Below are 17,461 nucleotides of genomic sequence, written 5' to 3'. Positions count from 1 at the left end.
AACTGCCTAACATAGGTGCCGGGAACTGAACTCAGGTCCTGATGGAGGAAGGTCATTGGTTAATTAATAAATAAACTGCTTGGTCCTCATAGGTTAGAACATAGGTGGGTGGAGTAAACAGAACAGAATGCTGGGAGGAAGAGGAAGTGAGCTCAGATGCAGGGCAGCTCCTCTCAGAGCCAGACACGATGCAGCCAGCCGCCAGGTCAGACATGCTGAATCTTTCCAGATAAGCGCACCTAGTGGTGCTACACAGATTATTAGAAATGAGCTAAATTAATACGTGAGAATTAGCCTAGAAGAGGCTAGATATAATGGGCCAGGCAGTGTTTAAAAGAATACAGTTTGTGTGTTGTTATTTCAGGGCATAAGCTAGCCAGGCGGCCAGGAGCTGGGTGGCAGGAACGCGGCCTGCAGCTTCCTTCAACAAGGTCCTCTGTGAGATCAGCAAGTATTCTTAACTGCTGAACCATCTTTCCAGTTCCTGGTTGATGTATATTTAATTTGCATGCTGTTCAGCAGACTTTACTAGAGATAATTTTATATATTATATATATATATAATCACATATTATGATTAACTGGTAGATACAGTAAACATCTATGACATATGCTTTTGGCTCCAATAGACATTGCTAAAAAGCATACAAAATTAAAATTTAAAATCAGGGAAAATCCATCATGCTTTATGTTTCTGATTTTATGGGTGCATACAGTCACAAACATAAACGCATGACTTCCAGATAGAAGCAAAGACAAATGTGGGTATGTGGGGGATGGAGAGATGGCTCAGCATCTAAGAGCTCTGTGGGCTTCTTTCCCAAAGGACCCAGGTTCAATTCCCAGTACCTGTATGGTGGCTAAGAACCATTTGCAACTCAAGTCACTAAGGGAGTCAATTGCCCTTTCGGGCCTCTGCAGGCACCAGGCACAAACACGTGTGGTACACAGACAATCATGCAGGCAAAACATCCATATGCATAAAATAAATTTTAATCTTTCTTTAAATAGTCACCTAAGTAGAAAGAAGTGCATCCAGGTGTCATCTGTAGATTTTTAAAAATCTATTATTTATAATTAACATGTCTTATATAATATAGAAGTATAATTATATATATTGTATATATATGTATATATATATATATATACATGTCTTATATAATATAGAAGTATAATGATCAAGGCCTGAAGATAAAACTTGAGGGGTGAAGTGGTGGCCTACATGTAGAAATCTGTGGGTTCAGTCCCCAGCTCTGCAATAAATAAATAAACAAATAAAAAGTAAAATAATCTGAATTTGAACCATGGGCTATATGGGCGATAGGACCATCGGTGACTGGTATTGAATGTTACACCTGTCCCTAGACTGGTGGGGTTTCCCACAGTAGGCCTGGGTTCCTCTTATAATCACAGAGGGGATGTCCCTAATAAAATGAAAAGCTTTGGCGGGAAGCATGGTGACACGCTGTTAGTGCTGATCTCTCCGTTGCGTGTCTTAGGATGACTGTAGCTCTGTCTTCATTATCTGTCTGCCTCTTCCGCATCACATACTGATCACGTGTTACTCCTAATAATGAAAGTGGGAAGAGAAGACGGTCCCCTTTTTAAAATAGCCGGAAATAAGCCACAAAGCTGCCAGGCATAGCGAGAGAGGCCATACCATATGTCAGCAGCCATTGGCAGATGGCATTGGTATGATGGACTTTCATTGGAGTGGCCAGGAAGGAGGAACACTATTTCAACTGAACTACAGTCAAGTAGTTGCAAGGTATACAGTGATCTAGGGTACTTATGTGGTCTTTCAAATATGAAAAAAAATGCATCTAAGATTACTCAGTAGGCAGCATCATGAATGCTAGCTACCCAAGGACAGAGATGCAGCCAAACCCCTAGGCCCATGTAGGCTTCACCCCCATCTGCAAGTCATGAAGACCAAGGCTGGAAAGGCCAGTGTAGAACCCCGTGCAGAAGAACGCAGTGGGAGGGGCTGAGACCCTGGCTAGGTCCCCAACTCCCTGGAGACCAAGGGCAGAAGGAGTCACCCACTCTATTGTGTGGTTTCCTTTTGGAGGATGCCCACTGACCGACCAGGGAACTGTGTGTGACGTTTAATTGGCTAATGTCTGGAGAAGGCTTTGAAGATGAAACGTGCCAGGTGGGTATCATCACCATACACTTCTTAAACTGATGCATGAGAATAATAATAAAGTTCTCTCCCCACTGGGCCTTTCATCCCTGGGTTTCAAAGCTCTCAGGGAACCTTAATTAACCCTCCCAGCACCTCTAAGAAGTCAGCATTAATAGCCTCTCTCTTTGGAAAGGGGAGAGAGCGGATGGTAGGAGACTTGCTCAGGCCCTCGGAACGTCAGAAAGAGATGACATCCTTGTATGAGACAGACGATGTGTGCCTGATGCCTCCTCTACATGAAGTCTCTTGGGAAGTACTCGGGACACCCTATGGAGTGCTGGCACCGGCCAGAATCAGCTCACAAGTCCCAGTTAATAAATTTTCAGGAAGTTTGCAAACCAGTTGTGAAACAAAGCCATTACTGAAAATTAGATTATATATACGTAATTGAATCGTATTGAAAACAAAGGAGCAAAAACCCAAAATGCATCCCTCCTGAATATTTCGCCAGTTTTTGCTGCTGCCTGCCCCCTCAGGGTTGCTTACCACCGTATGGTAGACATGACGGATGACGGTACACTGGAACATCGCTTCCTGCTTCTGTGCTCAGAGATATCCCAGCGGTGGCTGGAATGAGCTATGGCGGAAGTATTTATACCACAGGCATTAGCAGCTGCTACAGGCCAAGACTTGACTGACCGCTCTCTTGATGTCTAGACTAAGAAGGTGTAGAGAAAATGTCATTTCTGTCACCAGCTAATTGTGGACAGCCTTTCAGAGAGGAATAGGGTAGTGATAGAGATCTTTCAGAATTATAAAGCCATTGTCTAAATTCTGCAAAAAGTCACTCACGATGTTAGTGACAAACAAGGAGTCTCCCCAGGCGCGTCACTTTCATCTTAGTTCATAAGTGAACATATCTGTCAACATTTGTGTCAAAACTACATTTCCCTCAATTGTAATTCTGGATAGGCTACAACTACCAGAGTTTGACAGAAATAAATAAAAATGTTCTATGAGACTGTTGGCAGAAATTGGGTTGTGCTTACAGATTGCATATTCTGCATTCTTTATGTGGGTAGAGTTTACTACTCTTTACACCTAATTTTTTTTTCTTGTGACAGCGCTCCATACTGCCAGCACACACTGGTGGGCTGTTTGTGGGTATGCGATGAGCAAAGGTCTTGTTCTGAGATGGATGATAGACAAGCTGGTACCTTCAGGGTCTTGGACACAATAGGGGAAAAGCAAGAGACCCCGTCTCAAAGAAAGAAGGTCTAACACCCTAGCTTGCCCTCTGACCTCCACACACCCCCACATCCACATTCAAGAATGTATGCACATCACATGCACATACACAAAGACTTGTTTTCAATAATGAATTTTTAAAACCCCATCAGCTGAGTGTGGAGGGACACACAGGCAGACCCAGCTCTTGGGAAGGAGGAAAGGAGGGAAGATCAGAGGTTAAAGATCATCCTTGGCTACAGAGTAACTTCGAGGCCAGATACCTAGGCTATATGAAACCTAGCCTCAAAAACAATTAATTAATTCAACTAAAATTAAAGTGATTTTTATATAAATAGGCAATCAGAGTATGCAGTCAAAATGTAAGGGGAAAATGCTAGCGGCATAAGGAAATTCATTCAGGACTTGTATTATTTGCCAACTTTTTAAAAACGTTTATTATTGCGGTTTATTTAATCATCTGTCATAAATACTTGGTTTCGCTTCTAATGCTGTATTTTCATTTGGATTCTTTGTCTTAAGAAAGATCTCCTCCCCAGTTTGTATAGAGTGCCAGCCTGTCACACGGGGGAGAGTCGTCTGTGGGGAGAAATACGAGGGTGTCCTGTGGATACCAGAGAGGGACTGAGTCCTGAGGAAGTCTCCGGGGAAGACTTTCTGCCTATCCAGAAACGCCGTGGAAGGATGGGAATTAAATGGCACCAGGTGAAATGAAACCACAGGAGGTATGGGCCTGAGTCTCCCCACTTCTTATAGCTCCTCGACCCTTTCTGAAGGAGGGGGAGACACAGAACCTCTTTCTCCAGTTCATTCATAGCCTCTCAGTCCAATGAATGGGCTAGGAAGGTGGCGGGGACAGGACAGAGAACCAACTGGAGAGAGTATACGAGAGGTCTCTTTGATGTCAGGACATGACCCACTGTGAAAACGTACCCTGGCCAGAACACCCCTGCCTCTCTGTAAATCTCTTGTTTGGAAACCAGTTTGACTGTATCCCTTTATTGTGAGAACGCAGTCTCCTGACTTGACAGTGTTTGGGTGGCAATTCCTCAGGTGATGGCAACAGGGATGCAAAGGGGGCACTGTGGGTTTTTGTTTTGTCTTAAGATCGCTATAGTTTAAAAATATATTGCCGAGTGGTGGTGATGCACACCTTAAATCCCAGCACTCAGGAGGCAGAGGCAAGTGGATCTCTGTGAGTGCGAGGCCAGCGTGGTCTACAGAGCTAGTTCCAGGACAGCCAGTGCTACACAGTGAAACTCTGTCTAAAAAAAAAAAAACAACATATATTGCAGGGGGCCGGCAAGATGGCTTAGGAAGAAACGGTGCTTGCCAACAAGTATGATGAGCCGAATTTGACCCCAAAGCCTACATGGTGGAGGGAGAGAATCAACTCTTGAAAGTTGACTTCTGATTTCCACACATGTACTGTGGTGTAAGCACGCCCATAACATGTTCGCACAATGTATAAAGTACATTGTGCATATATGTATATTAATATTTAAATATATGCATATATCTATCAACATATATTCCCCAAAGTATATACATATGTATATGTGTGTGTGTTATAAATAATATCTCAGATTTCAGGGTACACCAAAGTTCATACCCCAACAAGCTCAGCTAAGGCCTGGTCCCTCCCAAAGACATTCTGAGCCTTTCATCTTCAGAGTGGAAGAATGGGGTTTCATAGCCCGTGAGCATACATCCCTGCTATATCAGAAGGATCCCAGCCCCCACACTGAACACCAAGCAGCTTCCCTTAGAACTCCAGCCATCTGAATCCCTCCTGATGCCTTGGTCACAACCCCTCCAACCAACATATCTAGGGAACAGTCCAGTTTTCTGATGGGATAGTAGGACAATTGTGTCCCCCTGAATCTGATGGGACCTGATGCTGCTTACTTATCTGCAGACGGACCTGTCAAGGCTGTCAGTAAAGCTTCGAGGGGCTCCTGGAACAGCTGCCACCTGAGTCTTTTTATGTGTGCTTGTTTGTATGTGTGTGGATTGCAAACGTGTGTGTGTGCGTGTGTGTGCATGTGTGTGCAGATGACATTTGTGTGGAAGTCAGAGAACAATCACCAGTGTCAACTCAGGAATACCGTCCATTTGCTTTAAGTTGGGGGTCTCTCACTGACCTGGGGCTCACCAAGTAGGCTAGACTGGAGAGCCAATGGGGAGCCTTGGGGAGCCTCTTGCCTTGGCCTCCCCAGCTCCAGGGTTATAAGCACGTGTCATCACCACACCAGGCCTCTGGAGCTCCATACAGGTTCTGGGGCTCAAAATCAGGTCCTAAGCATATGAGGTAAGCATTTTACTGACTGAACTCTCTCTCCAGCCCTACAAAGCCTGTTTAGCAGAACAATCCCACTCCAAACAAAGATTTCCTCAGGTGGGAGGGGGAGCCCACCTCAACTGAAGGAACATATCCCAACAGTCCCTGTCAAAGCACTAAAAGATAACCATGATCCCTCCCTCGGCCAGAGGTCCCAGCCCTGTCCAGCTTGCCTGTCCTGCTTCTCCACTTTAAAACAACCATCTCAGGAGCAAGCACTTCACGCAACATAATCCTGTAGGCCACTTCTGATTGGCCGACGACATGCCTAGTCCAGTAGGGGCCGATCAGCAGTGCCATGAGAAATGGCTGATTATAAACTGGAGAGAGTGCCAGGCTGTCTGTGGCTGAAGCAGGATGACATCCATCTACGGACACAGGGTAGCCTGGCTCCATCAGGAGAAAGAAGAAAGGATAGAGCCAGGGTAGAAAGCCTCAGAGAAAATGGCCTAAGTAATGGTATAGTTTCCAGCTTCAGAGTTGCATTTGCTTTCTTGTCCCAATGGACCAGTCAGAATTCAGCTTCTCTCCAGTCTCCATCATATCCCTCAGCATCCTTCTACTATATCCTGATCTTCGTTTCCCCACCCCTCCTCCTGTCTGTCTCTTCCCCTCCCTTCCTAGCTTTTACTATCTTCAGTGAGAAATGCCACGCATATTCTCATATCTCGGGATGGCAGATTGACTCTTTTAAGATTTTCCAGGCTTCAACTGAATTTGTGACATGGGGTAAATTGTGGGCACACAATTCCTGATCACTGCAGGTTAACCGCTGAAGGTATAGAAGAGTGTGGCTCATGCATCCCAAAGAGAGACCATTGGATAAAACCCAAATTCAAAGCCAGCTCCCATCCAATGCATGAACTTCCTTTTCTCCTTTGCTCCAAAGGACTTCAACCCATTACCTTTCCAGCATGTTCATTACAAAACAGTCCTTCCAGGTTGAACCAAAATCTTCTTTTCCGGTAAATTCTAACCACCGGTCATAATTGCACACCCTTGAGCTACACACAATAGATCAAAGTCTTCATCCACATGATAGCACTTGAAATATTTCAAGTCGAAGTAGGATTATTACCATCCCTGCCTACTGAGCAGTTGCTACTTGCCAGCACGGAATTCTCACTCTGCGGTTTCCTCATGGGTAGCTGTTAGAACTTCAGCTTACAAGCAAGGAAGCAAAGGCAGGACAGGGACGCAAAGTCATGAGTCCATGGGTCTGATGGTCTTACATCAGCATCTTCCAGCAAAGAATTACAAAGAGTCCAAGGGTTGAGCCTTCCGGGTTGTCTCAAACTTAGATAGATCATGGTAGATGAATGGGATATGCTTAAGAACATGTGGACTTGATTTATTGCTTTTAATTGCTGAGACTCGTGGTGTGCTGGCCTCTCTTTGTAGTCCTGTCTTGAATCTGAAAGCATTGTGGTGAGCCAGTGGATGGCTTTGGGAGATGCCATCTCTTTGTCACCATCCTCTGAGTATTCCTGTCCATCCTGGCACCTCACTATTTACTACTTAGAGTTATGCTGTCCCAGCTACCTGCAGGATGGGCTCTGCCTCTTGTTCCCTCTGTCTGAATTGCTACAACCTTCTGCCACTCTGCTGTTGCCTGCAAAGGCCAGGATGGTTAAACCCCTGGCTAGACATGTAAGGGACATATCCATTTTTTATTGTCATGTAACAAACCATCCCAAAATATGCTGACATAAAGTTACCACCCTTAAAGCCTGACATTATGGGCAGTGATTTGGGCGGGAGAAGTTGCTGTTCTCTGCTCCACACTGTCGGATGTCTCGGATGGGAAGTCTTGAGAGTAAAAATAGTTTGCCACCCAGTACTGGGGCCATTTGAAGGTATCTCTCACACATACCTATCAGGAGAGAGCTAGCAGCTGTCAGCTAGGACCCTGGCTGGGCTGCTGGTCAACACACGGCTCTCTTTGTGGTCTTTCCACATGGGCTAGCTTGGACTTCCTCACAACATGGTGGCTGGATTTCATGGGTCCTAAGAACAAGTGTTGTCAGACAACGAAATAGAAGTAGGTGGTAATTTCATGCTCTGATCACAGAAGTCACACAGCATCGCTCTGTTCTAATACACTGGTTGAGGCAATGAACACAGGTCTTCCCAGACTGAAGGCAAGGGCCATGGGCCCCACCGTCCAATAAATAAGAGTGTGTAGGATGGAAGAGTATGTGTTGGAAAAAATACAATTTTCCATGGAGAAAAAAGAAACATAAAGACCACTAGCTGACACGGAGCTCTGGAGTAGGACCTCTGCATCATTCTAAACTGTATCCAATTTGGAGATTCTTCATTCTGAAAAGCCTGAGGATGCCCTCTTCCCCTAACGCTTAAGGTGGAAGATAAGAGACCTGCCTACATGCCAAAGGATCCCTCCCTTAGCTTCTGCCATAGAATGAGACCCCCATAAAGCACCAAGGACAACAGAAAGCTCTAGGGTATTGGCTTAAAGTTTCTAGATTTTACCAGCATAGGCTTCTATTTCCCAGCTCCTTTGTTACTGACAACCAAGTAGCTAGTTCATGTTCACTACACCAAGAAGAACTGCTTCACATTGGAGAGTTAGACTGCAGTAAGAGACCCTTTAGGACTCTCTGCCCCTTGCTGTGGTGGCTGGTAACCATGACAGCGTAGCTCTCCCTCTAGCAGAACACGTGCTGTTTTGACTTATCCTGGAGAGGTGTGGATACATTTCTTTTCCTCCCAGATAGGATACCAATGATGATCCTAAAACATAATTATACTCAAGCCCAGGTTGGTGAACCAATGAGTTATTGGGATGACTTGGAGGACCACAGGCGACTCAAAGACAGTCGCACCACCAAAGGGCCTAGCCCAACATGGGCAACAATTCATCAGAGCCGGGTTTCCGGAGCTTCCTGCCTGACTTGCAGGCAGCTGCACCAAAGACACTGTGCTCTCTCCAGAAACTGTCTACTGCTTATGGAACTCGAGTGAGCCCAGAGAATCTTGTGACTCTCTGAGCCTCCTGGGCATGTACGCTTTAGTAATGTCCTTAGTCTTATGAGCGAACATCCTCCAAGAATGTCTCAGTTTGGGGAAAATGGCTCACAATACCTGCCAGCCACTGAGGGGACATGGGGAATGAAAAGGAAAGCATGAACTTAACTCTGTCGAGCCATCATAATTTGAGGAAGCATTTATTACCACAGCTTCACTAGCCTATCCTCAGCAAGCGACCCAGGAGAGAAGACAGACGGAGGAAAGACTGAAGGAAGAGCAGTTGGGAAAATTATGTCAACACTTTGTTCCCTTCCCTGGCCTCCCGAAGTCTCTTGACCTTATGACAAGACTCTTCTGACTTGGGCCTCGAATTCCTGTCTCTCTCTACCCCCCGCGACTTTGCCTCCAATGTATTTCAGCTGGACCCATTCTCTCTCTGCAAACATCTGAAGGGTTACTTAGAAACAACACCCTGCAGCCAGATTCAAGTCTGCTGTATTTAGGAGCTCCCCCCCCCCTCGACGTAACCCCCAGTCTGAATGCTAACAACACTCACTAGGCAACATCCTCTGTCTCCTGCAGGCTGGTAAAGATGCCAATGCTTTGTCAGTATGGGGCATGAAGTATTGCTGCCCCCCACTTCCCCTGCTGCTGCTACCACCACTGACTGAGAGTCTTTGGAAGACGCCTGGGGCTGACAGCGTTTGAGGCATCGCTGAACGTATATCCTGCCAGGCAGGAAGAAGAGGAAATCTTCATGCTGCTGGCTTCCCAGCTCACAGCACCCCACCAACAACCAAGGGGCCTTGTTCAGACCATTGTCTTGCCTGATAGGAACAGAGGCCCCCAGTTCTGGCAGAAGCAGCTGGGCTCCACGCCTGGGCGGCAGGAGGTGGCCAGAGCTTATCCGAAACTCCCTACCCCACCATCTGCTGCTCTGAGCCCCTATGGCTGTCTGATTCTTTTTTTTTTTTTTTTTTTTTTTTTTAATAAGTTCAAGGGGAAAACAAAGCAAACTTGTAGAAAACAATGTGAAGGGTTGAAAGAATTTATATTTAGAGTGTGGCCAAGAGAAAAAGTGTATTTTTATCATCTTGAGTTTCATAATCCTACGGTTTTCATCAAACTTTGAAAACAACAACAAATGGCAGTATTCCTTTAACACACTTGGCGTGGACTCCGGGGATCTCTGTTTAGTCCCTTCTTGTCCCCTTAACACCATCCTAAATCCTGCCCAGTCTCCTAACAGACCAGCAGCTTCCTCCGGGGACAATCACTCTTTTTAAACCACACAAACCTTTGACAACATTCATTACGCTTGGGTTGTTTTCCCCTTCGGTGGTCTTAAACGTATTTTCCCATACTGCTTTGCAGTGCAGGCGAAGTTCTACAATCCTTCGCTTAGCTCGTCCGGTCCGAAGCACCTTCAAGGGGCACAAGTAAGCGGCTGACGTAAGAGGGGTGTGGCCTAGAATCCACTACATTAAGGACGGCTATCTACACACCTGGCTTTCCGTGGCAACGCTGAGCATCCAGAAGCGGAGGCTGTGGGAGCTTTAGGGTCCCAAGCTCTGTTCAGCCGTGTCCCAAAGAGCGTATCAGGTCATTTGAACACTGTATCAGGATACAGAGCACAGTATTAGCCAATGGGATTAAGAAAGACAATGAGGCAAGCCTCTTCTAGGCATGGCCAGCACACACTTCCATGTTCATCTTCCTGGTTTCAGGAAGGCAGAGCCGTGTAATGGGACGGTTCTGGGGATAGTAGCAGAAAAGAGACTCGTGGTATCAAGCATTGAGCTCCCAAGGGCTTTTGTTGCAGGTTTGCTCCTCCGACCCAGCTACACAACAGAGCTGAAGAATGGTTGGGGGTTAAATACAGAGGAAGAATGGAAACCACCGTGACAGTGGTCCTGGACAAAGCCCACGGGATGAGAAGGGGAACAGGGGGGAGGTGGGAAAGGCCCATGAGCGTAGACAGTGTGGGTCTGGGAGACTCAAGATAAGACGGCCGAGGCTGGTGGGAGCCAGTCTGTGATTCGTGCACTAGCCAAATGACGGGCTGACAGGATTCATGCTGGCTCCCGTTCCTCCTGCCCCTCGTTCTGCCTGGGGTCCCTGGCTGCTTGTTTTCAAGACCCTGCTAGCCTGTCGTCTCCATCGCTGAGGGCCTTTGGGAAGAAGCTGTACTTTTCCATCCTACAGTGAGCTGCCCACATCAAAGCCTGCGAAGCCGCAGGCATCCGAGGAGTCACGGGTCAGATATTTAATTATTCTAATCTAGAAGTCTGCTTTTCTCGCTTTGCCAAGAACAGAAAGTTCCTGTTGGAATATTAGGGTAGACCTCTGGAAAGGTGGGGTCTTATCCTTGATCCACAAAGTGCTCAGACCCTTCAAGGTTTCCAAAGCTTGTAACTAGAGATGGGGCTCCTTACCCACAACATAGACAAGGCAGGAACACACCACACACACACACACACACACACACACACACACATCCCTGCCATGTTCATAGCAGAGAGAGAGGACGGTTTGAGATGTATTTTATTTTTAGAACAAGCCACTGTCAGAAACAGGCACGGTTGTACACGCCGGTAACTTCAGCACTCTGGAGGTAGAGAGACAGGGAGATCAGGAGTTCAAGGTCATCTTCAGTTATACAGAAAGTTCACGGCCATCCAAGGTACGTGAAACCCTGTTTCATTCTCTCCCACAAAATAAAAGCCATTTTTAAAGTGTGGGGGGGTCCAAGTAGGTCTGTATTAATAAACAGCTTTGTTGGTCCACTGAAATCAGATAAAGAAATTACTGAAAAACACATTACCTCATCTACAAAGCCTAGGACATTTCCTCCCCTTTTTTGCTCTTTTTTTCTTTTCCTTTTTAATCTTTGAGAAAGATAATGAAAGAGGGGGCTTGAAGCCCTGATTCTATTGATGTTCGGACACACAACTGCTGGGTTTAAGAACCATAGGAGATCAAAGGGAACGGGCCCATTCCGGTAACATTATAGCAGCGCTAGAAGAGGGAGTGGGTCTCATTTGGAAGCTCAGAGGCTAGGAGTCGTTAGTACACCTTCATCTGAGCCGAGGACAGAAGGAAAAAGTGCCCAAGATTCCAGGGGATTAATTAGGAGTGCGGCTGAGACCGGCACAGAAGCTGCACGCACGGTCCACTAACGCCCCAGTAGCAATGTCATCCAAGAGGAGATGTGGAAGGCAGTGACTCTCCCCTAGCCTCAAAAGAAACTCTGACCTGACATTTTAACTGGCTTAGAGCCATCAAGTCCATTCTTGCTGGAATCTGAGATTAGAGGCTGGGGAAAGCAGAAGTGGAAAGACAGCAGCAGGTTCAGAAGTCAAAACTCTGTATCAGTTCTCATTCTCACGTGTGTGTGTGTGTGTGTATGTGTGTGTGTGAGCGCACACGTGAGTGCTCACACAGGTGTATTGAATGTGCAAGGGTATGGCATGCAGAGACCAGGGAACAATCTTGTAGGATGCTGTTCCTCCTCAGCAAAATCCATTGTTGTTTTGAGCCAGAATCTCTCACTGTGGATTAGACCCGGAGGCTGGCAGGCCAGCAAGCCCCAGGAGTCCGCCTGCCTCCTCTATCTACCCCAGCACTGGAATCACAAGCACACGTCCAACCTTCCTCTTATTATGTGGATGCTAGAGGTCACACTCGGGTCCTCAGGCTTGCAGGGCAAGCCCTTGACAATCAGAGCTTTCTTCCCAGTCCCATTCTGGTCCTTCAGTAGCTATTCCAGTGATTTCCACACTTCTCATAGGGAATCTAAGAAGGGCCTCACTACCTAAGACCCAGCTCTGCTGGGAGGAGGATGTTGGACAGGTGTGACTGAGCAGGTGGCAACACCAGGGAGGAGCTACCTGGGTGGTCCTTCTGAATACCAACAGCTCCCTAAGTCAAGTGCTAATGTAAAGAGTTAAATGGTGTTAAACACCAAAGTGTGGCCGCTCCAGGCGCCTGTCGACATTCTTCTCTCCAGAGCCCTTGCTCATTGGAAGAGCAGGAAGGAAAAAGTCCAAGATAAGGTGCCCCATCCTAAACTAGTCATTGCAAAGGGAAAGTCACACTCACTAAGACAGTCTTTGACACCCATCAAAGAGGGTGCCTTAGATACCAAGTGATTAGAACATGAGGTGCCCTTCCAGTAGGACCTGAGTTCAATTCCCAGCACCCACATGATAGCTCACACCTGTCTGTAACTCAGTCCCAGGGAATCTGACAGCCTCACACCAATGCATGTAAAATTAAATACGTTATTTTTTCCAAGGCCAGGGATCATATTTTGAAAGCATGCATGCAGCCCTGCTTGCTCATCCCCTCTGAAAGGCAATGGCAATCACTTTATGAAGACCCAGAACCTGCTTAGCTCCTCCTAGTAGGTCAGGCACTTACTGAGAGATTTATGTATAAGACTTTCATATCTCAGAACCACCCAGGGAGGAAGGTGGGTACCTTATTAGCCCATTTGACGGATGAAGAAATTGGGACTTGGAGCGGTCGAATGATTGTGTACCATCACTTAGCCAGGGAACGACAGAGCTGCATTTGAACCTCCCTTCTCTCGAACCCCCAGTCAATGCCCTTTCCATCAGCAGCCCACCGGCCTCTCCGGATGTAGTTGATCAAGTGTCCAATGACAGGGATTTGAATCTTTAAGTCAGCTGAGCAAGGGTGGCATTGACTAATATTCTAGAACCTGTGATTTTGTGGAGCCTCTGGAAGGGAAATTTTTATTTAAAATAACTACTTGGGGCTGGAGAGGTAGCTCAGACAGGAAAGGGCTTATCTTGTGAGCACAGGACAAAGGCTGGATTCCCCAGAGCCTGAGTGGAAAATTCCGGCATGGTGACACTCTTCGGTATTTGCAGCACCGGGAGAGACAGAGACTAGAAGAACCCTAGTTGGTCAACCTAGCCCAATTGGCAAATGCCAAGCCAGTGAGAGACCTTGTGCAGCTCTCTCTCAGTGGTAGAACTGGACTGTGAATCCAGGGTTCCCACCTCTCCCTCTCCCTGCAGACACAGCGACAGTTCCCTAATGACCCACCTCATTTTCTCCTATGTCCCTGTCTTATGTTAGGCTCCACCATCAAGCATCCCGTCAGAAACCTGAAATCTTGGGGCAGGGGAGATAGCTCAGTCAGTCAAGTAATTGCTGCACAGGCATGGGCTCCTCAGTACCTGTGTGAGAAGCCAGGTGTGATGTGTGGTGTGTATCTGCAATCCCAGTCCTGGCGTTCACTAACTAGACAGATTAGTTTAATAAACAAGCCCCAGGTCTCATGAGAGACCCTGTCTGTTTAAAAAATGCAGTGAACAACTCCAGAGGAACAATACTTCAGGTAGACCTCTGGCCTCTGTATGTACATGCACACAAGTGCACATATGAATATGAGCATACATGGGCACACACACACACACACACACGGAGAGACTCGAATCCTTTCTTGTCTTCTCAACATCTGGTGGCACCCATATTAATCAGTACCAAATTCACAGCCTCTCTGACTCCTTTTATTATTTACCAGTGCTTTCGTTTGCCTTTTCCGATAATGGTCTATAGAAATGCAAATACACTAGCAAAGGGAGCATTGCAAACATTCAAAATACGGGTGAGGATGTTGCTGGTAGCCTGCTTGCCTACTATGCACAAATCCCTGGGTTCCACGCAAGCGCCTCAAAAATTATGTGTGCTGGTGCGTGTCTACCATCCCAGCATACGGGAGGTGGAGCGGGGAAGGAGGATTAAAAAAAAAAAAATCAAGGTCATTTTCAACTATACAGCAAATTCAAGACCAGCTTAGACTTGACCAGGGATCCTGTCTTTACAGGGGGATAAGGGAGGAAGGGAAGGACAGAATGATAAGAGGGGAAGTAAGGGAAGGAGGAAAGAAAGGGGAGAGGAAAGGAGACAGACAGATGTAGAGAGAGATTGGTTGATTGGTTCAAAATAGCGTGGTAACTACACGTGGCAATTTATAATCCAAGCGCTACAGAGGCTGATGCAGGAAGACTATACATTTAAGGTCAGTCTGGTCTGCACAGCAAGACTTCGTCTCCCCCACACCAACAAATAGACAAACAAAAACCAGTATTTGTTCATGAAAACCATGCGAGGCTCAGCTAAAAAGTTGCTTTGTGGCTTTCACTGCTGCATCTGCAGACCTGAGTATGTTCAGGCTACAGAAAGGACTTGCCTCTAGTGTCCTCCACTGTGGTAAAAGTATATGGTTGGACCCCAGTAAGACCAATGAAATTGCCAGTGCCAACTCTCAGCAGATCCAGAAGCTGATCAAAGATAGGCTGATCATCCGGAAGCCTGTAACAGTCCATTCCCAGGCTTGATGCCGGAAAAACACTTGGGCTCGACGGAAGGGCAGGCATCTGGGCATAGGGAAGCGGAAGGGTACTGCCAGTGCTCGAATGCCCAACAAGGTGACCTGGATGAGAAGGATGCGGATCCTGTGCTGATGTATCAGGGAGATACCGTAGATCTAAGAAAACTGACTGCCGTATGTTGATGTGGGATTCCCCTCTATATGCCTTGAATATGCTTTATCACCATTGGTTAATAAAGAAGCTGCTTTGGCCTATGGCAGGGCAGAATATAACTAGGTGGGAAAACTAAACTGAATGCAGGGAGAAAAAAAGGCAGAGTCAGGTAGACGCCAGGTAGCCACCCAAGAAAGCAAGATGTGAGGTAAGAAACCACAAGCCTCGTGGTATAATATAAAATAATAGAAATGGGTTAATTTAAGATCTAAGAGCTAGCTACAAATACACCTAAGTTATTGGCCAAACAGTGTTGAAATTAATGTAGTTTCTGTGTGATTATTTGGGTCTGGGCAGCCAGGAAATGAAAGTACAGTTTCCATTTACATTATGCATCACAGCCTGTACCTGAAGGTCAAAGGCAATGTCTTCAAAAACAAGTGGGTTCTCGTGGAGCACTCATGGACTCTGCAAGAAGTCCTGGCTGACCAGGCTGAGGCTCATGGGTCTGGGAGCACCTCCAGGCCAAGAAAAAGGAAACCATCAAGACTCTATTCAAGGAGGAAGAGACCAAGAAAAAAAGCTCCCCTCTGTCTGTGCATAGTAGGCTATTTGTGGCCTTCGTAGATAAATCATTAAAATAAAACAAGCCTGTAGCGGCGTAAATGAACGACAAATGGAAATTATAGTAAAATATTTAGCTTTAATTAGGGAAAGACTCACAGAAACCAAAGTTCCAGCGGAGAGCGGGGAGCATGCCTGCAATTTTTGTAATTATTTTTTTATTTTATTTTTTTATTTTTTTTGGTTTTTCGAGACAGGGTTTCTCTGTGGTTTTGGAGCCTGTCCTGGAACTAGCTCTTGTAGACCAGGCTGGTCTCGAACTCACAGAGATCCGCCTGCCTCTGCCTCCCGAGTGCTGGGATTAAAGGCGTGCGCCACCACCGCCGGCGGGGGACCCCGCCCTACAAGCAAGGTGATTGGCTGGGTCTCCCCTACACAAGCAAAAAAAGAGTCCCTTTGTGTTGAAAATACATTACAAGTGGGAAATGGCAAATCTATTGCATTCTATTTCAGAAGTTTTAAGTCCTGTCTCCATCCTACTGAAACAGACTGCTACATCTCTTATAGCTATGAAAACTGATACAACCTTTTTGGAAAATAATTTGACCATATATATTAACAGCTATAAAAACAGTCATTCCCTTTTACCTAATACTCCCACTCCTAGGAATTTGTGCCAGGGAAATAACTCAAAATAAGTAGAAAAAAACCCTTAGCGGTATAAAGATGTTTATTATGTCTTTATAATAACAGGAATCTAAAAGCAAAAGAAATATTGAATTCTACTGGGACAGTAAAGAAAATGTTGGTGATTACCTCAATGTTATATTGGACAACTGAAAACTTAGGTAGTAATTTGAGGGAAGTATAGGGGAAGTGATGTCGATTGAAGTATATATGCCCCCCATTACAAATACGTAAAACATATATTTGTACAGATGAAAAATGGAAGGGGCTGCAGAGGAATGTAAATAATGTGTGTGATTGATTGGTGGGATTAAGGACATGCCCTCTTTGATGCTTTTGAGTTGGAAGGAAATGTTTCAGAAGCCCCTTTGAGGCTCTCTAGTGAGGAGGTGAGCAGGAACTCCAGCCACAGGCTTGCCGGGGGGGGGGGGGGGGGGGTTCTGCAGGGTTCTGCTCTGCCCATGGCGGCTGGCCAGCTCCTCACACTGAAACCGTGGTTGCCCTACTTCTGGATGGCTGGCAGAACCTTTCTTTGAAGGCTTTCCATCCCAGGTGGGCACCTCATTCACAAGCGTAGATGAAGAATGTACTATTGGGCCCCTGAAGAAGGTAGCCCTGGGCTCTGGGCCCCTGAGAACATGTGATGGTCTCAGTTCTATCATTTTACCTGGGTTAGTTAGGAATGTAGCACACGTCCTTTCTGAAGGAGTAAAACATACCCACAGTCCAAACAGCAAACAGAAACATGGTCAGGCCTGGGAGACCCCTACAGATTCTGGCACGGGCAGGTGGGTGATAACAGCTGTTCCAGGAAGCTCTCATGGACAGCATTCTCTTTCTCTGGGCCCAGTAGGCTTGAGTCTAACTTCACTGCCCACTTATGATTGGCGGGTGACAAGTCCAACCTTATGTGCCCCACCTGTTATGATATGGCATGAGTTAGGACCTTGGCGGCGGGTCCCATGGCAGGTGGGTCCAAACC

General features: G+C 46.4%; 1 long non-coding RNA gene across 4 annotated transcripts in view; it reads right to left on the bottom strand.

Moving 5' to 3' along the window:
* Positions 1-17,461, bottom strand: part of LOC130876737 (uncharacterized) — a 129,326-nt gene that overhangs the window by 86,481 nt on the left and 25,384 nt on the right. For all 4 annotated transcript variants that reach the window (XR_009057351.1, XR_009057349.1, XR_009057350.1 and 1 more), the window contains exon 2: positions 10,213-10,321. This is a non-coding gene — a long non-coding RNA (uncharacterized LOC130876737). The remainder of the gene's footprint in view (positions 1-10,212; positions 10,322-17,461) is intronic.

This window comes from Chionomys nivalis, chromosome 7 (genome assembly GCF_950005125.1).
Source record: "Chionomys nivalis chromosome 7, mChiNiv1.1, whole genome shotgun sequence".
Lineage (NCBI taxonomy): Eukaryota > Metazoa > Chordata > Mammalia > Rodentia > Cricetidae > Chionomys > Chionomys nivalis.
Note: the sequence above shows the minus strand (reverse complement) of the source record. Positions and strands in the feature narration are given on the sequence as shown.